The sequence below is a fragment of the Barbus barbus genome, assembly GCF_936440315.1.
Source record: "Barbus barbus genome assembly, chromosome: 35".
NCBI classification, from domain to species: Eukaryota; Metazoa; Chordata; class Actinopteri; order Cypriniformes; family Cyprinidae; genus Barbus; species Barbus barbus.
Genome location: NC_136763.1, coordinates 11147199 through 11175149, shown reverse-complemented (window position 1 = coordinate 11175149; position 27951 = coordinate 11147199). Strand labels below are relative to the sequence as shown.

Genomic DNA, 27951 nt, shown 5'->3' with positions numbered 1-27951 from the left:
CACCATCGCCCCGTGGACCTCCCAGACACCACTGGACTAAGTTGGAAAGAAGGGATCTTCAGGTGTCTGGGGCCGAGCTAGAACCAGCCCGCCGTCGAGTCCGCCGGCAGTTCCCTAGTCAAGCCCGCCGTCCACGGCAACGTCAAGCCCACCGGCTGCAGCACATGTGCCCCAGGGAATACTTGTGGCTTATTATGGGATGTCTTGGAGTCCAGCCCCAGAGTTCGCTCAATTGTCTGCTCCAGCCCCAGAGCACCCTCCGGTGCCCGCTCCTCCAGAGTGCCCTCCAGAGCCTGCTCCTCAAAAGCGAGAGCCCTCTTTATAAGCCTTCTGTTTCTGTTCAGGCTTTCTCTCAGATTAATGTTATTTTGTATGGTCTACTTCTTCGTCTCTGCCTCCTACTACAACCACGACCCGTGACAATTGTTAATGTAAAAATATAAAAGTTTTTTTTGTGTTTTTCTTATAGTGCAAATAATGTTTATGTAAGACAATGTGACTGTGATTATAAATTTACATTTGATTTAAAGAAAAAAAAAACTTTTGAGGACTTTGCCTTCTCGCTCCAGAACACCACCGCACACAACTGAGATAGGGGTGAAATGTTCCCACATGCATACACACACAAGTGTCTGTGGTTGACATATAACAGACTCTTTCAAAACAGCAAAAAAGCATGCCAAATCCCACCTGCTCTTTACTATGTTTACTTAAGGATCATGTTGTCACTGTTGACCTTGGGGAGGATTTGATTGTAGATGGCTGAGCTTTCTATCTAAAATCTCATGATCCCCTTTAGTATTGCTCAACATAAATCATGAGATCAAGCCCACCGAGGATAGTTTCCATGCTCCAGAATGTGATGAAAATGCAAATCTGTTTTTAATTATGTATACGGTAACATATTTAAAACTAGCATATTTGACATAGCATTCTCAGTTCATACATGAAACAAATCCCCAAAAGAGTCTTCCATAAACTTTTCAAAATAACAAATTTAGCATAGCCAAGTAATAGAGAAAATAAAGCTACTGTAGCATAACATGGTCTAAAATAATTAGCACCTATATATGACATCATCAGAAGATAATTACTTCCTCATGCCTCAAAGGACCCCCATTTATTTTTGTAGCATCCATTTGTATATTCTACAAACGGTAGCAAAAACTAGTTAATTATTCCCTGGCTGTCCTTAGCAAACAAAGCCTCGGTGCCTTAAAACGAAGAACAGGTTCTGTTAATCAAGCAAAAATGTCTATTCAAAATTTGCTATTCAAAACCATTCAAGGTCAAACTAACTCATACCATTCTCAGAAACTGCAATCGGCTGTGCTGAAATGTTATAGTTTTATCCCAACAGGCCCTTCTAGAATGACAATCACATATAGCGAGCTGATATTTAACTCTTTAGCTGTCAGATTGTGGCGTACAATGATCTAATCTTGAGTCTGAGACCAAGGAACATTCTCAGACCAGTGCCATGATATTCCTGTACAGGAAGACATTCCTTTATCTTCCTACTAACCCTGGTGCATTCAAACCCTACATTTTAAACATAGCCATTTATCACACAACTCTGTCACAAAGACCTTCCAGACAGAGAACAAAGGATTCATAATTCCAGGCAGTGCACCGATGGCAAACTTTGATGTTTATGTCGCCTCATAGATGAATTGCACCAGCCCTCGGTATGAAAGTTATTCCCTACTTCCTTTAAAGATCTTAAAATGAGCAGCGCTTACTCCCACAAACTTATTACATTTTTGGTCACCTTTAGCAATATTTCACTGTGAGAGTCATCGAGGAATGGTATATAGCAGCAGCAGTATCTCAGAAAACAACGTGAGCGGCTCCACGGAACAGCTTGTCCACACCTTTGCAGTCAACAAAGGAGCACAAAGCCTGGAACATCCACTGTAAGAACCAAGCCGCTGATGATAACATGGGCAGTTGCTGGCATCTCTCTTTGACTGTCGTCATGGAAACTGATCAACCAGGTATCAGAAGCCAGGTGAAATGTCTGCTTGCTTACAGCGAGCCATCTGAAAAATGACAGAACAGAGCGCAACAGATGATTTACTATCATCCTTCTCTGACAAACACTCTGGTTAGAAATCAAAAGATAATCAAGACTTTGTTTAAGCTGACTGATTTTCAACCTTCCATCTGTTGAAATGTGGTAATAAATTGGTATAACAATATATCACTTTAAATTAATGAATCTAACTTTTCAGAAAGTTTGTGGCTGCTTGTTTCTTGAATGTATTAGCATACAATTGGTCTGTCTTTCAGAAGAACGGAAATAAAATTATATTAAATTTGATATGCCAGGTTTAACATCATGGATACTAAAATGACATTTTAAAATGCCATACTAAAATTGGTTCTTGTGTTTCATTTCCAAATGCAGCATGCCAGTGTAGGGCAAGATTTCCTGTGAATAGCAACCCGATTCATATGGAATTCAAAGACTCAACATATTAATTATTTTTATGGTTCTTAAGTCGAAAAGAAAGCTGTGCAAAGATTCATCAAAAGATTAATCCAATATTCTATTTTTGGGTCTTTTGTGTTTCAAAAAAAACAACAACAAAAACACACACACATGAAGGTAAGTAAATACTGACTCTTTTTTTTGTACTTCCAAACAAATCTAGGGTTTACAGAGAATGGTCCGAAAGAGAGAAAATATCCAGTGAGCGGCAGTTGTGTGGACGAAAATGCCTTGTTGATGTCAGAGGTCAGAGGAGAATGGGCAGACTGGTTAGAGATGATAGAAAGGCAACAGTAACTCAAATAACCACTCATTACAACCAAGGTATGCAGAAAACCATCTCTGAACGCACAACACGTCAAAACCTGAAACAGATGGGCAACAGCAGCAGAAGACCATACCGGGTCTCAGCTAAGAACAAGAAACGGAGGCTACAATTCGCACAGGATCACCAAAATTGGACAATAGAAGATTGGAAAAACGTTGCCTGGTCTGATGAGTCTCGATTTCTGCTGCGACATTCAGATGGTAGGGTCAGAATTTGGCGTAAAGAACATGAAAGCATGGATCCATCCTGCCTTGTCTCAACGGTTCAGGCTGGTGGTAGTGGTGTAATGGTGTGGGGGATATTTTCTTGGCACACTTTGGGCCCCTTAGTACCAATTGAGCATCGTTTAAACGCCACAGCCTACCTGAGGATTGTTGCTGACCATGTCCATCCCTTTATAACTACAGTGTACCCATCTTGACATGACAATGACAATGAGTTCACTTACTCAAATGGCCTCCACAGTCACCAGATCTCAATCCAATAGAGCACCTTTGGGATGTGGTGGAACGGGAGATTCACATCATGGATGTGCAGCCGACAAATCTGCAGCAACTGCGTGATGCTATCATGTCAATATGGACCAAAATCTCTGAGGAATGTTTCCAACACCTTGTTGAATCTATGCCACAAAGAATTAAAGCAGTTCTGAAGGCAAAAGGGGGTCCAAATCAGTACTAGCAAGGTGTACCTAATAAAGTGTCCGGTGAGTGTATGCTTTTCGCTATGAATTAATCTGAAAACTTTAATCTAAATCCACTATTTAAAATGAATTTATTAAAGCAGAATTCTAACTATAACTGAGAGTCAGCCCCAAGGACTTTTATTCTGGCCTCTGTGCACAATGTGAAAAATGTACATATTTGAATGACTCATTAAACTCTTTGTAAGGTTTCCAGAGAGAGAGACCGAATTCTTTCAGAGACTAAACAGGATGTCTCACATAACCAACAGAACCGTTTAAAGGGGGCTGAAATATGCAGCTTTAGAGAGAAATGCAGATGAACCAGTTTGCAAGCTGCATTATGATGAGGTCATGAGTGTATTAATTAAATTCACCTAAGGACCGGGTCAGTTTTCATTGCAGAGGGGAATATATTTCTATACTCTCAGTTTCTTCAAATAATAAAAAAGAAACAGACAAGTCTGAAGTCTCAATTTATGCAAAAATATTCCATTATAGAAAGAAGCTACTCAGGCCATGCCATAGGCTGCCTCAGCTTCAAAGAGCAGCCACAGTGAGACTATACTTTGTGGGGAGTGCGAAGACCCATTACATTACATGCTAGCAGTGGGTGCCTTTAGATTACCACAGCCTGTGAAGGAATTAGGATACTGATAAAACTGCTAGCAACGAGGGCAGGGACACACTCACTGCTATCTATTCTCTTTTATCTATTGTATTATCTTACGTAACAGCTGGATGACGGTTTTTACTCACGGGTTACTCTGAGCTGAGAGAAAGCAGCTAGTGAGTAAGGGATACAGCTTCACTTCATCTCTGAGATGGGGGTGATGACGTCAGTATTGTACAAGGGCTACACAAACAGATATTTTTAGTAACTACAACTCTGGGGACAGCAACTAGGAGACATGTTTACCCTATGAAATAAATGAGGTGAAGTACAAGTTTCATCATATCTCATAAATTATTGAAATTATGTTTATGTGCATCAATGCAAATGCATAGATTAAAAAATGAGACTATTAGTTTTTCTGACAGGCCCTTTCTAAATAACAGCATCACGTTTTGCTGTCCTCAGCTGGACTAGTTTATAGAGATCCTCAGCTGGAGGGTTGCAGGTCTATTCTGAGAAAAAAAGGGAGTTATAAACGTGCAACTAAGCATTAAATAGTCTTGTTCTGCAGCGAAGGGCTACTGGAACACACTTCCCATGTCTTGTTGTTGATGTGAGCTGTTCAAAGGTCAAATTCCTTTATTATTAATTATTAAATTGTCATTAAACAAATATATATTTTTAAATATTATTTTTATTCTAATAGGATTAATATTCAATGCTTTTTTATATGGAAAAAACACAAAATACTTTCTTACATGATATTTTATACCAACGTGATTTGAATGAATATTATTGATGGATTAGTGTTGAATAATGAATTTATGTTGTCCGTATACATCTCAGTTTAATTCTTACAAAAACTAATTTTATAAATTTTTGAGTTCAGCATTGTTGTCTGTATGACGTAGTAAAGGACGCGTGCGTAAGGAGCTCAGATGGAGGAACTACACGCAGACGATTAAATATGCGCACAATCCTCTTGTCTGCAAATGTTTAAGGGAAACAACGATACTATCCATTAAGAGGATTGTTGCAAGTGTTCTGTTACTAATAATAATAAAAAACACCTAGACGACGAATAATTTCACCGTAGAAATAAAATAAATATAAAAGTAGAAAAATATATAAATATAAATATTATTTTTTTTTTCAAGAAAGTCAAAAAGAAAATGCCTTTGTGAAGTTGGGTCCGGCTGGATATTTCAACAAGTAGTTTGCACGTCGCGTTAGGTCCATTTCGTTTATCCAGAGACGTCGGGAAGCATATTCTAAAGCGAAAATATTTCCTGCACAGTTGCGTCTTCCAAATTAGTAGCGCCTGCGCAAAACAGGCAAGGCATTCTGGGATCTGTAGTTTTTGCTATTGCGAAAGTTAAGGATAGGTTTGATAATACTAAACGTAAACAAATAACGATGTATGTACATTATTAGCAACAATAATGTCATTATAACATAGGCTGTCTTTATATGAATGATAACCATAAAACGTAGCAAATGCTTACAGAGTCCTTATAGAAAAACAGTGTCACACAGATAGTGACTATTTTCCCACTAATGCTGTTATTTGATGTGTTTCAAGCTGAAAATTATGGTATGCTGTAGCCACAACGTCAAAAAAAGAAGATTCGGGAGGAAAAAAAGGGTAGGTAATGTTTTCGAAAGTTTACATGCTGTAATTTTTCCACATTTGTAATGTGAAATGAAAGATAATGTACATTCGAATGGCTGTTATTGCAAAATAACTCATGACACTGATACAATTACAATTACGGTTTACACTCTCTTATGTGCTGTAAACAAGCATGATTATTTACATACATTATTTGCATTACATATTCATCCACAGTTCTCACCAAACTGAACTTTACGCAGAGGCCCCTTCCTACGACATGCCTGCCTATTGTCTATTCCCCAGAGTACAACATTCGCTTCTTAAAAGGTGTGCAGCACAACTCCAGGTGGAGTTTGCCAGGCAGGCACTCTGACCAGTGTGTAAGGTGATCTATAAAATATACAAAAGAATTGGGGAATCAAAGAGCTGCAAGTCAGCTGCAAGTGGAGGGTGGTAGGGAAGTATAGGTGGAGGGATGTAGGGAAGTATAGAGAGAGGAGCAATCAGTGAGGCAGAGATAATCAGGCAAGCTGAACTCCCCTCGGGAACAGAAGCAAGAGGATGTTGGCTTCTCAGCTGCTGCTGCAAGGTCAGGGGCAAAGTGTAACTCTGGCAGCTCTTCAGATAAACTAGTCAGCAGCACAAGCTCTTTTTCCTCATTAGTTCACTTAACAGTTGAAAATGTGCTGAGCTTCCACAGCTCACCATGTATTTTTATTCGACTGTCAGATATTCGTGTTCACATTCGTTGTTGCTTTCATATGATACATTGATTTGGCCAGCGAGGCGGATCTTCTTGTGGTTCACACCGCACGTTACCTGAACAGACTCAAGGTAGAGATGCAGTGTCTGCTGTACCCATGCCCTGTGTTATCACTTCTTTTCCTGGCACCCATAACTCCATATACTGATGGCAAAAGATTACTATAAGCAATACAAATATCCAATTATAAAAGCAACATGATTTTCTAATTGGTTTGTCCTTTGCCTCAAACCGGCTTGCAATAAATTGCAAATGTACTTATTGTGACCTTCTATGAGATCAGTGCCAAAAGAAGAATCAATTTAATCTATTATAGCCCCATTATGACTGTGTGGACATTCCCTACTTTATCAAAAAGACATCTAGACTTCTAATTTCATCTCACCAGTAATGAGCCAGTGATGCACAGAGGAAGTGTACAATAGCAAATTGCACTGGATTACTCAGAGCAGGCCTTTATTTCAGTCCAAATCAATGAGTTCGCAGTGAAAAGATTCCAGTCTGCCAAGAGGCTCTAAAGCACACAAGTCAGCTGCCCCATCATGCAGTCTGCACAGTGAGGAAAATTTAAAGGAGCAGTTCACACATAAATGAAAATTCTGTAATTATTTACTCATTCTTGTGGTGTTCCAGAACTTTGAGCTTTTTAAAATATTAACTCTTCAGTTATAGACTTCCGATGAAAGAGAATCAAAAAGTTGTTCTATTGAATGATTGATTAAAGGCATTGGCTCACTGAGTCATTTGTTCATGAATCGAACTACACTAGTTATGGTGTATGTTTGTAAATCACTAAAAAGGACAGACTCATTTGTTTGTGAATCAGATTATGATGGTTGTGTTGTTTGTTTTATTCACTAAAAAGAACCTCTTTAAAAGAGTCATTTGTTCCTGAATTGAGCTGTATTTTGTTGCTCAATAAAAAGAACCAACTCAGAAGAGTCATGGGGTCGTGAATCGGACTACACAGTTGTGCTGTGTTCACTAAATTCACTAAAAAGAAGAGTCATTTGTTCTTGCTGTTTTACAGCATATGGCCCTTTTTATCTTATCAAATTCAATTGTGTTTGCCTTGGTATGTGGATTCAGTACAGACACGTTGCTGCTGAAAAGCGATATGGGAATGCTGCCATAGAATCGAACTTGCTTTAACGAAGATCACAATTAATCAGAAAATCAATATTTTTACCCATATTTAGCTAGAATGGATGGCGTAAAGCATTGTGGCATTTTAACACATTCGTTGTGTAAGAGAACTGTGAAGATTCTTCAGAGTTTCTCATTTTGTGTTCATGGAAATGCACGTAGAATCACATGAGGGTGAGTAAATAAATGACTGTTTTAATTTGGGGGTGAACTTATTCCTTTAAATTAGGCGTTCGATTTCCTGAATCTATATTTGGTGATGCATGTGTTGCTTCAGTTGTCACCTGTACTGTAGCTGAGTCCTACTGCTCTTTGCTCACTTATGAAGGCTTATCGTTCAGCTACTTGGTCACACTTTAAATTGGCTCTGTGTATGTATTTTCTCTTCCCCTTAATGCATGCAGAACGCTATCTTGGAGGGCTGCAGAGAGGTATCTGAGTTCTACTGTGACCGAATCTTTTGTACTTGCTTCACACTTTTTCACTCTGTAATATGTATTAGTACAGTCTATTTATCCTGCTTTAACATTTCGCCACCAGTTTGCATTTCCACTAAATTACCCCCTGCATCAACTATTTTTCACTCCCAGAGCAAGATTGGAAACCTGATGCATTGTACAATCCACCATCATCCCCCTAGAGCTTTCTGTTTTGATTTCTTTACAGCAACCAATTTTATTTTCACAATATCCAATATCCGAAATAATGTCACAATATTTGTTCATTATAATTTAGAAGGCATAGTAATAGTAATTTATGTGCATGTGATTTCTTCCCACTCAGTGGTCGCTGGTGGTTGTCACCATCACAGAAATCCCACCTGTCCTGTTCCTGCCCAACTTCCTGGTACAGCGCAAAGTTCTAAAACCTTTGCGAACACAAACAGAAGGAACCATTATGGTAGGTTCTGAATATCCATTTTACCCAGAAATGTATATGTGGAGATTAGAACATGCACAATACAGTGAATTTATGAATTCATACTGAACTTTTTTGCACGTCTGGGTGGTCAAAGGCAAGTGCGTAAGACATCGTCAATACAGTTCCTGTAGACTTTTGTGGCAAATTTTTATTAGCCTTTGATCTTTAGTGAATTCGGGCATATGTCTGAAAAAGGTCTTTGGGAAAAAAAACTGCAGCTTTATAATAAAGACTTTCTCAGCTGTGAGACCTTTTCTATTTTAATAGAAAACATAGTTCCCATTTGGACTATTATGATCAGCAAAAGCATACAATTCACTTGCAAGAATCAAAAAGAAATAAAAATCAAAAAGGATTTTAAAGTTTTATAGCTGCCCAAGTAATTTCCTTTTATTGTCCAGCAGACCTATTTGTATCATATTAAGACTTTGTATTAATGCGATACAAATAGGGTTCTGATAGATTACACATCTTTACATATCAAATAGAAAGTCAAAAGAAATTCCTTCAGTTTATCCATCTCATGTGTTTCTGTAGGTCTTAAGATTCTACAAGCTCTAACGGGGTTTTATTCCTAATGCTCTGTTTATGCTGCAAGCAAATACAGAGAAATTTTAAAAGAAATGGTGTACACGTTGCTTTAGGATTTTTTCAGTAGGTTTTGTACAACACCAGGTGTTATACTACTCGGAGAATGTAATACAGTGAGTCATCATCTTACTCAGGCTCCAGCTCCATGGAGTATTGTTCAAAGTTTTGCTAGGAAGCAGGAACATTTGATGACAGAAAGTTGTTTGTGAGGGCCTAGTTTGGGCCGCTCATTGGCATAAGTTGAAATAACCTGGGGAGGAACAGCCGGTAGGAAAGGCTCTGAACATCTGTGATAGAGACGCTCGGAGGAGTTTCTCACAGGTAACAGCCTCTTGAAGCAGACACATTACTTGCTGTTTTTCTGCTTGGGAGTTAAGCAGAGAAACAAAAAATAAAGGCTGAGAGTGCTACTTCAATTCCTAATGAGTTTTCAGTTTTTTATTTCTCAAAGGAGGTTTCTGTTTTTGGATCTTAATAACCTGCTTGGATGTTTGCGCACTTCAGCCCATGACAGTTTTCTCTGTAGGAAATGTAGCTTTCTGATGGTTAAATTGTTGTATTTAAATATTTTATTTGCTTAAACTTAAGCAATTAGCACACAATGAGAACACAACTGAGAATTGCTATACTACTTTCAAGACCATTTGGTATTTCTACCAAGAAGAGTGTATCACAGTATTTATCTATAATAATAGTAGTAATTGAGATTTACATTTTCTTGGGAAAATCTGAGAGGTGCTTGCTTGTGGAAAATCGCTTTTGCGATGCTAATGTAATGGCAGGGTGAGTCTTTTTGAAACTTCAGAATAAGTAAACCAATTCCTTTAAAAATGATTCACTGATTCGAACAGAATCTAAAATTGTTGAAGCAATAGATACTGTGTAAATGCATCACATATTTAATGGCATGTTTTGCGCTTGGGCATTATGTGGACTATATTACCACCTAAATAATTTTTTACTTGTCAAAAAAACAACAATTTTGCTTTAAAAAAGCAAACATAGACAGTGTAGCGCTTACAAGGATTTAAAAGCAGAAATATGAAGCTTATAATTTTATATAAGCAAATAACATGATTTTTTTTTTGTTAAAACTTGACTAAAGTTGTACAATTAAATGCGATTTATTTTTTCATAATAAATCATGTTCACACCCATATTGTTTATGCCTCGTGGCTAAAGCAGTGTTTTAATGTTTACAGATTGGCCTCATTCACCTTTATTGTAAGTGCCTCACTGTGACAGTAACCCAGATTTTTTGCTTTTTAAAGAGAAGGGTGGACAAGTCGAAATTAATTTTTATGGTAATCAACATTATTCCAAAAAGGCTGTTGATTGAGCTGAACCCAGGAAATTCCTTTAAGGCATGTTGGTGTCAATCTTCTAGCAGCAGTACCATCTTGAGGACGTCCTTCCCTACTTTCTATCCTCCCTGTTATTCCAGTGATGTAAAAGACTTCAGTAAATTACTTTGCGCTATGCCAGGTGTTCTCCACAGTGCATCTGCGCTCTGACAGACTGCACTGCGCAGCAGACGAACTCGCAATGAGTGTGCTCCACACGTCCCTCTCAGCCCGAGAACATAATTATACCTCCCATTGAGCCCTTCTCACGGCCTGCTAATTGACTGCCATTTCAGTCAGCAGTCGATGGAGCTGTAGTTCTGGTTCGGGGAACATGGGAGTATGTGCGGGCCGTCCCCGTCTTAAGTAGTGAGCAAGAAAGTTCAAGGTTAGACAACATCCGCTGTGTAATTGTGGGCGTTTGGGAGGAATTGTCATAATGGGCAGACTCGTATCATTAATCTCTGTTCTGTTGTTGTGGATTTGTTTATTATCAGAGTCTTAATATGATGATTAAGAATGAGATCAGATGTGCACACTTGTCTTTGCTTTAATAGCACTACTTCAGTTACAGATAGGGCGGTCGTGCTTGAGTTTAGAGATGCCGAACGTGGCGGTGGATGTTTTTATAAATTGATGCTTTTCACACAGAGCGGTCGTGATGTCATTTGGGTAGTTCGACTAGAAAGGGCACTGATATGAGCCCTGTTTAGACTCTGAAGAGGATACATTTAAAAATAAGCATGGCCCAGAGCCACTGTGAATGAGCGAATTCTAATCGTGTCCCAGGAAACTGAGTCATCATTGTCGCAATGTTTCATAGATCTGTGTTTACTATATACTTATACTCTGCTTAGGGGTGTAGGGAGTGAAATTAAACACAGGTGGGGATTTGTCAAAATGTGCAAGTGACTTGTGATAGTCTTTGCATCAGTTGGAAAGTGTTGGTATAAATAAATCAATAATATTTGGCAATGTATTTCATCATATTGAAGCAAAAGTCTAAACAACAGGGATACATTATAGCTGGCACTTTAAAAAAAAAAATGCATTTATAACGGCTGCTGAAAATTAGTTTTTGCCATTACAGGAATAATGGACATTTTAAAATGGTGTGGATTTAAATCTAAAACAGTTTTTAAATTGTAATAATATTACACAATATTGCTGTATTTAGTGTGTTTTGCATCCTTGGTGCACTTTTTTCCATTTCTGTGTGCATTTATATATATCAGGCTGAACTGAATGTGAACTACTGTGGAAAAAAAACATATTTTGTTGAGGCCTTTATAGACTTTTTCCATGTTATCTTTTCTGTTTCATTGAAGAGCACTGAATGATTTGAATAAAATATTAATCATGAGTAAATTTATATGCACTCTGGTCCTTGAATTGATTGAAATGATTGCAGACTCAAACTTTTTGATGCAGTTTTACTGATGGATCCTCTATCAGTAGAAACCCTGAGGAGAGGGAGAGCAGGAGAAAGTTAAAAAGGAAAGATAGAACTGAGTTGAGCTGAGCTGTGCCTCCTAGGAGCAGCTCAGGGCTCTAGGCTCACTGATAACCTTCTCCTTATGCAAAGCCATGCACTGGCTGCAGCCAAGGGATTGAGCTCAAGAGCACTGTGTGTGTGTGTGTGTGTGTTTGTACATGTGTGGAGCTTTCCTCTCAGTTTAGCACTCTACTTCATGAGTGACTGAAAGTAGCTTTAAATGCACTCTGAGGAGAGTGTCCTGAGTGTACTGGCTATATCAATTCTAGATACAGTTAAACTGGTCTAAAATTATCATTAGTTGATAGCTCAGATTGTGTAATAATACAAATTCATAAGAGATAAGCAACACAAATCAGAAACAATAGTGTATAGTTTCTACTTTATATTGATTTTTTTGTTTTTTTGTAAAAGGCCTTTAATAGATGTTTGTAAAAAAATAAAAAAATAAAAATCTCACCAGGATGTTGATAATAAGAAATGTTTCTTGAACATCAAATCCGAGTATTAAAATGATTTATGTAGGATCATGTGTAATGGCTGCTAACATTTAGCTTTGCCATCACAGTAATAAATTACATTTTAAAACATTAAAATAGAAAATGGTTATTTTAAAATTTTAACAATATTTCACCAAGTTACTGTTTTTACTTGATTTTTATTAAATAAATGCATCCTTGGTAAACATAAGATGCTTCTTTTCTAAACATTAAACACCTTAATGACCTCAATGATAGTGTGTGTGCATATATATATATATATGAATAAAAAAGCAAAAAAGGAATAAAAAAGCAAAAAATACACTATTTATAAAAAATGTCCCTCAACATAACCTTATTTAAGGCTATACCACTGAATGGTACTGCAGAGCTTCCAAAGACTCAAGGAGGCAATTCGATTACTTTTGACAAGAAGAAATGATAAAAGAAAACACGACCTGGTCTCATTTTAAAAGACGAGTAAAAATCTGATTATTATTTCAACAAAGTAGCGTCAAGTTTTCTTTTTATTGCAAAACTCATTGGAATGCGCCACTCTTGGAAGATGGTCTTATCTGTGATAGACAAATGGATAACCCTTGCTGTGATAGAAATGCTATTTTAAAGACATTTCCTGTTATTCGTCTGCCATTAAATGTGTTCGATAGATTGGATTTCCCTTATGTTCATAATAACAGAAATGCTAAACTAAGATAGGAGACAGATAAGTGAATAAAGGAACGAATATATGAGGAAAGTATTAACAACTAAAATAAATGACTAAACTGAGTGTATTTAAATATTAGAAATGCACAGGCTCTGTAAAAAGCTGCACAAAACCCCCCCTAAACCGTTAAGAGACGATATATGCACAGAACTTCTGTGTGAAGTTAAAAGGATTTATAATCAGAGATGAAAGAAGTTCTTATAATGTTGTATCCTCCCTCAGCTTTAGCGCCAAGTTACTCTGCTTTTGATTTATCCGGCATATGAACAAATTTCTGTTTTTCTGTTCATTTATTGATGACTCGTTAGGGGAAAAATGCCAGCTGGAAAATGAAACCATGAAAGTAAAGTGTTCTCTCTCTCTGTCTCTCTCTTTCTCTCGTTTTTTTAATTTATTTTTTTACCTAGGCTGGAAAGCTGGCAATGGATCGAGGATGGGCAATAAATGTGGGTGAGTTCTCTCTCTAATGTTCCCAATCATTACTCGAAAAACAGTTGCCAAGTGAATAAGTGCATTTTACTGTGGCTTTTGGATTTTGCTGTGCTCCCCGCATATTTGATTCCATCTCAGACAAACTATTGATCATTTAAAGTAGTGATTCTCAACCATCCTAATATTACTTGCACAACCAATTCCCTCTAATTTTGTCTCCGTTCAACTGACATTGAGTGGCATTGAGTAAAGAATATGTAATAATTACATGAAATAATATTTTTATTATTATTATTTATAATATATTTTTAAAATAGTCATGTACCACTGGTGCGATGGCCCTTGACTCTTTAATATTAAGATGTAACAGGTATCTTGGTAACTTCATTCAAAATTCCCCAAAGATGGCTATGTATCAATGCATTCACTATTCTATTCTCCTCCTCGTTTCTGAAGAAACCGGGAGAAAAAGCGTGGCTCCTGCTAGCTCAGCCATTTCCTTCTTGCCCCTGAGCAACAGAGCCGCTCTTTGCCTCTGCATTGCTAAACATTAATAGACAACCGACGTCTATTCATTCAAATGCGCGCGTTGTTCTCTGGAGGGTGGTGCACAGTAATTGAAAGGTGTGAATCAGCAAGCGGGGTCGTGTGAATAAGCAATAAATGCTAATCAGCAACCGGCCCACTCCTGTAGAGGAGTTTCCGGAGTGCAAAGTCATTTAATGAGGCTAAATGTGGCAGGTCATGGGAGGACAGATTGGATCTGTTGCCTGAATGTATAAATACGATCCTAATTAAAAACTAGTCTTTCAATCACCCACATTTTGAGGGAACATTCAGATGGAAATCTTCTGGTGGCACTGGAAAACAGGCATCATTTTTATGCACTGAACTGTTTTTAAGGCTCTTTTCTGCTTTATGCAGGAGGAGGCTTCCACCACTGCTCCAGTGACAAAGGAGGAGGTTTATACATTAGAGATTGCAAAATGCACCCCTATAAGCCATTTATTAGTCATCTAAAACAGTTGTAAATAATATGAATGAATTATGAATAACATGGCAGTTAAACAGTTTAAATCTTTGACCAGTTGCTGACTGAAATTATGATGACCAATGTCAACATCTAATATTGCTGAGTGAATAGCTATTTTACTCAACTCTTTTTATCCAAATTCACTTAAAAATATATTTTTATTAATAAATATGAAAAATAATGCCATATATTTAATTGAATATATCTTGATTTTGAAAATAGTCTTTAAATGCATATGTATTAGTGTACTTTTTGAATTTCATGAGGAACTTAATCAAGTGATGTCAATCATCTCCAACTGATCAAATATGTGACACTGGACCACAAAACCGTCATAAGGGTCAATCTTTTGAAATTGAGATTTATACATCATCTGAAAGCAGGATAAATAAGCTTTCCATTGATGCATGGTTGTTAGGATATGACAATATTTGGCTGTGATACAACTATTGAAAATCTGGAATCTGAGGGTGCAAAAAAATCTAAATATTGAGAAAATCGCCTTTAAAGTTGTCCAAATGAAGTTCTTAGGAATCCGTATTACTAATCAAAAATTAAGTTTTGATATATTTATGGTAGGATATTTACAAAATATCTTCAGGGAACATGATCTTTACTTAATATCCTAAGGATTTTTGGCATAAAAGAAAAATCGATAATTTTGACCCATACAATGTATTGTTCGCTATTGCTACAAATATACCCGTGCTACTTCTGACTGGTTTTGTGGTCCAGGGTCACATATGGTGTTGTTTTACTACTGTAACTTTGCCACTCTTATTCATCTGCTCTTGTTATTGGCTAACATTTTACTTTGGAAACAAACATTTTTGGGTTTTGGATTTGCTTATGGTATTGTTAAGAAATAATATCATTTTATTCTATTTAAGAAATAAACAGACTAAAGATACGAGGATTACTTACATGTCATTAAACCTTTTACAATCCAGCCTCTGAGTTTCATTAAACCATCCTGCACAGACTCATCTTGTTCGGTATCTCTGTACCATCTTTTTACTGAAACTCATCCATTGATTTCTTTTTTTCGACATTCATTCCACTCTCAGATTGTTGCTATGTCGTGAGATCCACAAACCTCTCTGCAATTTGTTCCTCTGTCAGGCACATCCTAACTGCCTCCCTTGTGTGTTTCCCTCCGCAGTTTCTCTTTGAGAGGGTGGAAGGAGTTGCCAGGGCCACCATCATCGATCTAGATGCCCATCAGGTGAGCAGTCCTTTTCCAACTCCACTCTGTCAGTCAATGGAATTGACGCCGTGGACGAGATAATACCCCCTTTTTGGAGGCAAAATCAATAACTCTGCACTCTGATTACTTTTATGCAAAAGCTTTGACTCTTTTGCAGCTGAAACAGGCCCGGAGTGGCCATCGGGAGAACCGGGAGAATTCCCGGTGGGCCGCTCTACCCCACTCGTAAATTGGGCCGGCAGACTCGCCTGCTTTATTTATTTTTTTATTTTATTTTTTACATACACAGAATAACGTATATCTGTTTAAATTACTGTGTGACTGATAACTAAGCTAATTTGAATTTAACATTAAAATGTGTGACGTTTTCTCTTCCTCTACACAAGCGCGTGTCCCAGGTCGTTGCCATGGAGACAAACCGAAACCATTAATGCTGTGTTGTGAGTTAGCGAGAGTGCGCTAATCGCGGGAAGAATAAAATGGATAGTAAAAAAAGATGCCTGGAGGCGCTGAAAAAGCCAGGTAAAAAAAGAGAAAGGCATTGGAGGATGACGCGGCCAAATGTGCCAAACTGACAAATATTTTGTCAAGAAGACAAACCAGCACATGTGAACTGGCGACTCGAGGTACAGTGACTAGCGACATTTACAGTTATGAATTTGCCAAACGCTTTTATCCAAAGTGACTTACATTGAAGGATTTTTTTTTTATTCAGTTTAGTTTTTTTTCTTTTGATTATCTGTTTCAATTAAATGTAAGCTTCTCAATACTGAAATTTGTTAAGAACAGGCTAAGAAGCTCAATGTCTCAAGAGAAATTAGAGTCATTCATGCTAATGGGCACAGAAAAGGAAATCCTCATGTCTATAGACACTGAGACAGTAATAAACAAAGTTGCAGAAACCAGTGCATTGCTTAGGCGGTTGTTGATGCTGTAAGGCTTTGCCATTTTCAGTTCTGAGTGTAAACCAAAACTTGTGAAGAATGGTAGAAGGCTATACCAAGGTAGAATATTTCTTATTGCACTATATTTTTGTTTGAATGCAAACCATTTTTTCATAATGTAACAGTTGGACTCTTTGTTGCAGAAAACTCAGTATGTGATTTGTTATTGATATTTATGGCGATATTTACATTATTCATATTTTTTTGTTGAAACATGTCAAAAATAAATATAACAGGATAGTAAGAACAGATCTGTCACTTCATTTATCCAGATTCCACCACGGGGGGAGGGGGTTGGATGGGCATAGGTGGTGGGCTGGTCTTGAGCATTACACTCCCGGGCTGAAAATGGATCCCACTCCGGCCCTGAGCTGAAACGTGCTTTCTTCTGTTGTCATGACTCCGTTAGTGTTGGCTGTTGAGTGTGTCATTTGGATGATTGCCATGGCAATCACTACTCAATGATAGCAATGCTACTTTTTTGGGCGGTCAAGTGTGTTTTGATATTGTACATGCTCTTATAATGTGTAATGAGGTAATGGCTTATTTTATAGTTTAGTTTACAAGAAACTGGCTTATCCCTCCAAATGTTTTACATAACCATATTGTTATACAATTTTTTTTTATTTTATTTATATATTTCTTTTTGACCCTTAAAATTAAATACACTTAAAATTGTTTGTGTGTGTGTGGGGGGGGGGGTACTTTTTGCTATGTTTTTAAGACATCTATGCAGACATCCTAACATCTTCATTCATGGCTTCTGTGGCCAAATATGTTTCAATACTGTTTAGATTTATTAATAAATGGTAATTTATTTACCATGTATTTTAATTTGAAATATTTATATTTAAATCTTACTTTAACTATCTACGTGTTTTGTACTCCAAATAGATGTTGTTGATGTACTTCCATTCAAACGTTTGGGCTTATAAATATTTCACATAATTGTGATTTTTTTTTTCTTTCTTTCTATTCATAAAAGAATCCTAAAAAATAAATCTCAGTCTTATTTCTTTAGCACAAAATCAGCATATTAGAAGACTGCTTCAGACAGCTTTGCATCACATGAATAAATTACATTTTTAAATATATTAAAATAATAAAGAGTTTCATTTGTAATAATATTTCACAGAGTTTTTTGCATGATATGACCCCTTTAGAGACCTGATATGATTATTGTAAGAAGCCATTCTGTTGGTCTTAGCAGCAGTAGAATCTGTCATATCCAATGCAGTGCTGAGAAGGTAAATTATCCCACTCATTAATAAAATGACTCCTCTTTAATCATTCCCACTAAATTACAGGTTTTATGATCCTTAACCAAGAGTGTAGACTTCACATGGATATCAGCCATATGTCAGTCATTGTTTTATAATTATCTTGATATTTGCTTGGTCACAAGTGTGTTTATAGGCTGACTTACAAACTAATTAACACCAAAGCAGCTAAGCACTTGTGAGAATGCATGTTCATTGTGATCTAGCTTCTCTCTGTGAACATTGGGACAGTGAAGGTGAGCAGAAAATATTTGGTTTGATGTCATGCTCACCCGAGCAAGAGGAGAGCTGGATGAAGTGAAAGAGACAAGGAAGTGCTTGATGAAATAACAGAATGAAAAAGAGAGCTGTCTCACAACCAAGGACTCTGAGGTAGAGAGCTGAATTAAGAAGTAGAGCTCTAAATGGGCAATCAGCTACAAAGAGTTTCAGATGACAGCTGTCACACTCATCACTTCTGAGACATCCGTAATTCTTTATGTTGTCAGGTTTTCAGTGAGTTAATATTGTTGCTTTATAGTTTTTCAAGATAATTTGAATCAAGAAAGCAAAATGTCACCTTGTGAAAGATCTTTGCTGGAAAAATTTAATGAACTGAAATTTCTCCATCAATTTTCATATAAGATATGTTATGGTGAACCATGGCTGTTTCATTTTATTTTACCTCATTATTTTTTTTTAATTAAAATGTCAAAACATGATCTTCTAGTAAAATGACTTCTCTCTGGTACGGTGTCCAGTAATCCTGTCCCTTTCTATTTAGTCCGCTTGAACCCTGTCCCTTTCTCACAATCGAGAAATATTCATATTCAACCGCAATTGAGTAATTTTTTTAAATTATAATGATAATTAAACTTATATCTGCTATAAATCAGATACTATTTGGATGTTGTAAGACTGTCACCCTCTTGCCGATAAGCAAAAGTTTGTTAGTTGCAGATCTGTCAATTAATAATTCACAATGTGTTTTTTATTTATTTATATTTTATATATATAATATATATATATATATATATATATATATATATATATACACACTGAAAAAAATTATAAACGCAACACTTTTGTTTTTGCCCCCATTTTTCAGGCATATCAAGATGCTGATTAGACAGCATGATTATTGCACAGGTGTGCCTTAGGCTGGCCACAATAAAAGGCCACTCTAAAATGTGCAGTTTTACTGTATTGGGGGGGTCCGGCGGGTTCCGAAAACCAGGCAGTATCTAGTGTGACCACCATTTTCCTCACGCAGTGCAACACATCTCCTTCGCATAGAGTTGATCAGGTTGTCCACTCTTCTTCAATGGCTGTGCGAAGTTGCTGGATATTGGCAGGAACTGGAACACGCTGTCATATACGCCGATCCAGAGCATCCCAAACATGCTCAATGGGTGACATATCCGGTGAGTATGTTGGCCATGCAAGAACTAGGATGTTTTCAGCTTCCAGGAATTGTGTACAGATCCTTGCAACATGGGGCCGTGCATTATCATGCTACAACATGAGGTGATGGTCGTGGATGAATGGCACAACAATGGGCCTCAGGATCTCGTCACGGTATCTCTGTGCATTCAAAATGCCATCAATAAAATGAACCTGTGTTCGTTGTCCATAACATACGCCTGCCCATACCATAACCCCACCGCCACCATGGGCCGTAATGCACATTAGCTCTATTGTTTATAATACATTAGGTATTTTAGGTTTTGTTCAATAAAACCATATGATTTCTTGCTTTTGATACTATATTTGAAATAATTATTATTGCATCAATACTATAATATATGTATTTTAAGTCATTTTAAAAGCTATTGTTCACTTACATCTATTTTTATTACCACAAAAAATGTATTACAATTATAGGGCCCTATGAAATCCATTTTATTTCCAAATTCAGTTTTTTCCATTTGAATTTTTCTGTAATAAAATAATAATTAATTGAGTTTTACAGTTTTATCTTTACCAAATTCTGTTTTCTATTATTTTCGGGATTCCATTTTAATGGTTCCATTAAATTTGAATAATCAAAAACATCTCCAATTAATTGATTTTATATTTTTAAAAAAGTATGTTTTTTTTATTTTTATGAAATACTGCACATTTACATTTTTCACCTAAATAAATTCTGGTAATATTTCTGGTAAATACTCCTTTTAAAAAGTGTTTTTTGATTATAATTGTATTATTAGTAGACTAGAACACGTGGCTATGTTGTCATTCTTACACTATAATACTGAACTTTGACTATGAGATGGACACTTGCTTCTTGCACTCTATGTTGCACTTTACTTTTGCTTTAAAGTATTTCATAGAAATTTGGATTCCATTTGGTTTAATGAATATTCTTAAGTAAAATTGTTGATTTTTTTTGTGGGAAATTAACAGATTAGATTAATCGATTAATCGATAAATTAGTTGATAGATTAATCGAAATAAAAATAGTCGTTAGTGGCAGCCTTAAAAGTATCAATTTCTTTAAAAAAACAAAAACTTAATGACCCCAAACTTTTAAACAATAGTCTTTATATCAGCCAGCCATTTCAGTCGAATACTATTCTTAACACATCATATCCTTCCTTTAATTATTGTAAATCAGCATGTTTCCCTTAAATTTGCAGTTTATTGCACTTTCCATCCTAATGAGTCGCCTCCTCTGATAATTACCTCAGCCTATTAATTAAGTTCTCATGGACCCAGGAGTTGTTGTTCCTGATAATTTTGGTGCTACAGTAGCACATAAAACTGGCATACGCATTTTTAAGGGTGGCTTGATTGTAATTATAGTCTTTTGCTCATCGACTAAGCTAACAAGATCAGATCAATACCATTGCCGGGTGAATAATTCATGGAGGGCCACAAGCAGAACAAAGGTGGGAATCTTGGCATATAAAAGTGCCTGAAAGCGCTGTCTCAGCTGGGTTTAACGGCTGTGAAAATATCGAGAGGGTAGACGTTGGCGTTAAAGCTCCAATTAAAGGCTTAAAGTTATGACATGCAATGGTCTCTGTTGGCGACAACACTTGCATATATGAATTCATAAGTGTTTGCTAAGGACCAGTATTATCTGCACAATGAGATAACATATTAAGAATCAAAGTACTAAAAGTAGTTGTTAGCACCCGTGGAATGTTACATACCCAACAATGACATACCCAACCATTTTGAGTGTTATAAGCTGTTTGTGTAGTAAAGTTGCAAAGGCTAAAGTCTCAAACCCAAAGAGAAATTCTTTATAAAAGTTAAGACTCGTCCATGCCTTCCTAAAATGCCTCATTTAAACACGCTCCCACATATCTACGTCGCTGTGTGGGAAGATTTGCATAACACCTCCCAAATGTTTCTGCAAAGAAAGAAGGCAAAACTTTTATTCTCGCTGTAGTATTGTTGCCACAGCCGCCATGTCCTGGAGACGCTGTGTGTTTCCAAATATAGCAAGGGGCGTAACATTTCTGTCACACGCTCAGGTATTTGGCCAATCACAATGCACTGGACAGCTGGCCAATCAAACTACCTATAGCAAACTAAAGAGGGTGAATCTACATGAAAACAATGAAATGGTCCATCTGACATTTCCAGCATGTCTTTATGTAAAAACAAGCCGTTGGGCGTTCCAGTTCTGAGGTGTTGGCTGACCTGATCTCTGATGCAGAAATACTGTACCTTCCGTCCTCTGGTCTTATAATAGCATTGACGCATTAGATGCAGTAATATTACCATTCTGTAACAGTTCACCTCTGCTAGAGACCATTAGTGCAACTTAAGGGCTGTTGCATGTTCAGTAATCACTCCTGTATATATTATTAATGTAAGCTGCCTGTTAGATTTCAGAGGACCAAACTCAAAATTGCTACATGGATATCTTTTTGCCAGCAGCAAGGTTTTGCTGCTTGAGTGCACAGATGGTGCAGACAGGAGAATGTGAATGTGTCCTTAACGCGTGGTTCATAGTCTCATAATTGGCTAATGGTTGCTGTGAGCAGAGAGACAGGGCTGTTTTGGAATAAGAGACTGGAGTCGTACACATGAGTTGTGGGCCTTGCAGCAGTTTTAAATTAAAAGTGACAATAGCCAGACGCTGTACGTGACAGATGAGGAGGATGGAATGAATAGAGATGGAAATGTTGTGTCTTCAGAACACAGAGCTCAACACTTAACAGAGAAGAGCTACGGAAAAGCTCATCTTCGCATCTCTTGCTGTCTGTCATGCTCTATTTCAGAAACAAAAGCAGTTGCACTCACATTGGACACATGTAATACACTGTATTACAGTAACTATTGTTGACAAGCTGTTTCGAGATTTTTGTGAGCTGAGTGAGTGAACAGTTTTGTAAAATACATGAAAAACAAGTTCTGAAATCTTTACCCAAAATGTCCTGCCGTCTGTCTCCATGGGATACACTGCAAAAAGATTTATTTTATGTTTGTTGTTTTCCTACAAAATTCCCCAAAAATCCCCCAAAAAGATGATTTACTTATCTTATACTTTTATTATATACAAAATCAAGTTTATTCATTTTACCTGAAGGGCTTTCTAATGAAATTTGTCTATTAGTGCCATATTATAATAATAATAATAATAATTATTATTATTATTATCATTATTATTATTATTAAGGGTGGAATGGACACTGGTTTTGGTCATTTTGATAATGTGTTGAAGGAAGATTATCATATTATTAACAAATTAATAATACAATTATTTTGTAATCATTCTTTAAATTTTTACACATTTTTACTTTCAAAGAAACACACTTCTTTAATGGTTTATTATTTGTTTTGAGGATTTTTTTTATTTTTTTTATGGAAAACAAGACTGCTTTTTTGCAGCATTTAAGATGGGATTTCACCCACCGAGCTCTGCAGATTTCCACAGATTTGAACCCTTATGATTCTTTGCAAGCTGACTTATTGAATATTCTAATTTAATATAGTAATTTCAGCTCATTGTAACACATTTGGCTGTGTTAAAATCCATTATGTAGAGTTGAGCAGATTTTCTCCTCAAATCACCAATAATATTGGTGTTAACCACTAGACCATATATTTATTATATATATTTAATGCACTGTAGTTTCTGAAACCAGCCGCAACATTAATCTTAGTTGTAGTTATTAGTCCAAAAAGCAGGAATCCACATAATTTGAATTTACATTTGCTCTTTGATGCATATTGCAGGGAAATGGTCACGAGCGGGATTTCCTGGAAGACAGACATGTTTACATAATGGATGTCTATAATCGCCACATCTATCCAGGAGATGGATATGCAAAGAGTGAGTTAATGTGCATTTGAGTGTGTAAATGGGGATTTGAAGTGATCCTGATTATGTAAAGATATCCTGTCCCACAGTGATATGAGAAGCCGAAGCGCTTTGGATCATGGTTATCTGACTAATTTAGCCTGGACTTGCTCTTTATTTGCATATCTATACAAATTCACACCTACACACACTCACAAATAATGGCATACTTAGGTGAAGGCAGATGAAAGGAAATGAAAGAATGCATGTCACCCTTCTTATGGTTAGAGCTTTTGCTCTCCTACAGGGGGCAGTGTCCTGCAACCCTTATGCTACTGTACTTGTACTGTATGCTTGTATCTTATTTTCATCATACGCATTTCTAGTGTTACTTTAACACCCTTCTTTATGTAAAATATAAAGAATAGTTTGCATGCAAACTAAAAGGGATGTCAAAATGTATGTGACCCTGGACCACAAAGCCAGTCTTCTTAAGTCGCTGGGGTATATTTGTAGCAATAGCCAAAAATACATTGTATGGGTCAAAATTATCAAAAAAATGTTTATGCCAAAATTCATTAGGATGTTAAGTAAAGATCATGTTCCATGAATATATTTAGTAAATTTCTAACCGTAAATATATCAACTTCATTTTTGATTAGTAATATGCATTGCTAAGAACTTCATTTGGACAACTTTAAAGGCGATTTTCTCAATATTTTGCACCCTCAGATTCCAGATTTTCAGATAGTTGTATCTTGGCCAAATATTGTCCGATCCTAGCAAACCATACATCAATGGAAAGCTGATTTATTCATGTATAAGTCTCAATTTTGAAAAATTGACACTTAAGACTGGTTTTGTGGTCCAGGGTCACATATCTGTTTTTCTCTTACATCTTCGTGTACTGCATTCTTAAACATTGCTTCAGATACAAATATTTTCACACATCTACATGCCAGCGTCTCTTACAGTAATCTGTTAAAAAAAAAGAAGAAAAAAAAATCTAATCAGTTTCCAGCCTCCAGTTTATTTTATTATTATTATTATTTTTACCTTTTAAAAAAATATATATTTATTAATTTGTATTCAAATTTGAATTGGCCGTTGATGTCATTGTCGTTTGCATACTGAATGGTGATTGGTCTTCTTTTTCTGCTTTGCATGCACTGATATTTCCTTCAGGAAATGTTTTGATTGATATGTTCGATATCAAAGAAACATCCCACAGTGGTTTGAAGGAATGACTGACAACACGCTTTAACTGGCACCGATTTGGTCACATTATAATCTTCGTCAATTAACGCATCCGTTATCTGCACCTCGCTCTGTCAAACATTTGAGTAGGAGTGACAGAAATATTGCTGTTCTGTTCAGCTTCAATGCACACTGTGCGACAACTTGTCAAACCTGAGATGATTTCATTAATGCGTTCACATACTGTAACCAGCTAAGCATAAGGTTTAATAAACATATAATATTCTGACTTAAACTTCCCCTCGCTCTATTGAAGGCACATTCTGGCTTCTCATGATAAGTTTTGCATGGCCTTACTTTCCTTAAAATTTTCATTCGTTTTTTTTTTTCTAAACCATTTTTCCCTCTGTGACTTCTCAGTAGGTTCAAAAGAAAACGTACCACCGTTTTCTGACTCTGTGTATTTGTAGTACTCTCATCCTCCTGGAAAGGCACAAGAGACTAATTAGGTCTTAAAAGCCTCAGAGAAAGCAAGGTATTGTGCTCTATTTGCCTTTAAAAAGGTAAAAACTAATGCAAGATGTTCTTTCGTTTATTTAAGCCTGGTTTAAAATAAATAGTTACTACTTTTCAGTTACATCCACAGCTAATTTGGTGAAAAAAAAAGAAAGCCAGAAAAATCTTTAGTGGCTTTCCCCCCCCCAGATTTTAGAAGGATGTATCTTTTTTTTTTTATTTACTTAAAAAAATCTGTAATTTACTTACCCTCATACCTGTATATTTTAAATAGTTTGTGGGTATTTCTTAATTTCTTTACTTTCTTAAAAGTAAATATTTATTGCTGACTGTCATGGCTGCTCTTTTACATACAGTTAAAGTGAATGGTGACCAATTATATCAAGCAGTTTTAATTGACTAATGACTTACATTTTAAAAAGCTATTATGATATTAGTATATAGCACAAAAGACATTTGGCCTACCCTGGTCCCCATAGAGCAGAGAGCAGAAAGTCATACAGGACAATAAAAAAGTCATATGACTTTTGGAACAGGATGTGCAGTTTTGGGTGAACTAACCCTTTTAATAGGTTATTTTAATTGGGTTCCTTGTCCAGTATTTGAGTGCAACTGCTCTGAAATGCTGTTATCGATTCTGTTTGCTGACATTTTAACTCCCTTTGTCTTCGTCTGCAGTTAAGGTGATGAAAGCCTAATTTGGTCTTCAGGGGCAATTAAACGAAAAGTGGAGCTGGAATGGGTCACAGAAGACATGGAGTATCTACAGAAAGTGGAGCTCCATTCAGGCACTGAATGAAATACAGCCTGACATCATCATATACAATGCAGGCATGGACATTCTTGATGGAGACCCTCTTGGAGGGCTAGCTATATCCCCACAGGTACAGCTGTCACTCATTCTTTCTTTCAGTCCACCATATCAGATCTGAGATGCACTGCTTCAGCTCGGCAGGTTTTTTTTTAAGCCTGGTCAATAAACTTCTGTATCAATTATTCAGGATGAATGGGCAGTAGTGCTGAAAAACGTCTTCATTTTGAAGATTTGGAGGGAGGTTAGAAGGAAGACTTTTTATTAAAATCATATATCACAGTGTATTATTGGTGACAGTGTTTGATATGCCTGCACATGAGGTTACCCTATGCCATTGTGACCTATTATGCCTAATAAATTAAATTGGCTAGTTTATGCAAGATTATGTACTTTTTGTATTTCACTTGCGCATTATTGAATTTTCATCATTAAATGTTCATGTAAAATTTTATACTCTGCAACAAGCATTTTATTAATCATAGTATCTTAAAAATGGGTCACACTTTATTTTAAAGTCCAGTTCTCGCTATTAACAAAGCATTAAAGGGATAGTTCACCCAAAAATTTTAATTCTGTCATTAATTACTCACTCTCATGTTGTTCCAAACCCATAAGACCTCCGTTCATCTTCGGAACACAAATTAAAATATTTTTGATGAAATCTGAGAGACAGCAAGGGTGCTTACACGATCAAGGTCCAGAAACGTAGCAAGGAGATTGGTAAAATATTCCATGTGACATCAGGGGTTCAACTGTAATTTTACGAAGCTACGAGAATACTTTTTGTGAGCAAAATGAAAAGAAATAAAAAAGACTTTAACATGATAGGCATGCTAATAAGCAACTAGTTAAGTGAGAATTGGTCCCTAAAAATTAAATAATCTATGAAACAATATATATTTACTTCAGAAAAAAGTGCATTACACTTTAAGATTGTTTTTAGACAAGTTTTTCGCTAACACTTTATTTTAGGGTCTCTTAACTAGTTGCTTATTAGCATGCATATTAATAGAATATTACTCATTTATTACTAGTAATTAAGCACATATTAATGCCTTATTACATGACCTTATTCTACATCACTAATCCAACCCAATACCTAAACTTAACAACTACCTAACTAACTATTAATAAGCAGCAAATTAGGAATTTGTTGAGGGAAAAGTCATAGTGAATAAGTGTTCCCCATTCTAAAGTGTTAGCATTTTTTCTCACCCCATTGACTTTTTTTCTTGTTTTAAGCAAAAACCTTTTTTATGCTCAAGTTGGAAAATAAGCCAGTAAACCTTAATTTACTTAACTCTGAAGAAAGAGACCAAACTAATTTCAGATTGATATTTTGCTAAAATTACTCATTACATATGAAGCCATGTTTAACCCGGAGTATTCAAATATTCTCACCTCTCTTTCAGGGTATCATACAGAGAGATGAGATCATCTTCAGGGCAGTGCGGCGACGAGGAATCCCCATCCTTATGGTGACGTCAGGGGGCTACCAGAAGAAAACCGCCCGCATCATTGCTGACTCCATCCTGAATCTCCACGGACAGGGTTTGATTGGTGAAGAGGCTTTAGAGGGTGCGGGACCCTCACATGTATCGCTCATGATGAGAAGATCTGTGTCATCAGTGCCATTTAAACTCTCCTGATCTTGGACCTTGTCAAGTGTGCCAAACACACTGTTCATTTACGTAATGCAAACATTTAGAACTAATATATAATGTTCTGGTCAGGGATCTAATGGTTTGGTGGTTTGGACCGAGATTGACTCAGGATAGTTTTCATAGTTCATTGATTTGAACTATTTAACTCGGATGTTGCATTTTTTGTGATAGTTTTGGAGTGAAATTTTGAAATTGGGAAATATTTTTAATTTTTCCGTCATTTCTTAAGGGTATTTTATGCAATGCTTGTTTGCACATTCAATTTTCAAAGGAATAGTTTACCCAAAAATAAATTCTGTCAGCATTTGATCACACTCATTCCAAATCCATTCAGTTTTATTATATGGGAAAGAACATTTTTCATTTCGTGTTGCGCAAAAGAAAGACAAGGGTTTGGAATGACAGAATTTTCATTGTTGGGTAAA

The 27951-nt window shown here is 36.5% G+C and overlaps 1 pseudogene across 1 annotated transcript; it reads left to right on the top strand.

Annotated features, from left to right (window-relative positions):
* The first annotated feature begins 1806 nt into the window (after positions 1 to 1806).
* Positions 1807 to 27511, top strand: LOC306854777 (histone deacetylase 11-like; annotated as a pseudogene). Its single transcript has 10 exons — positions 1807 to 1916; positions 5970 to 6120; positions 6518 to 6569; positions 8049 to 8075; positions 8428 to 8544; positions 13608 to 13646; positions 15828 to 15890; positions 23272 to 23368; positions 25759 to 25932; positions 27275 to 27511. The product of its transcript is annotated as a histone deacetylase 11-like (transcript).
* Positions 27512 to 27951: the final 440 nt, after the last annotated feature.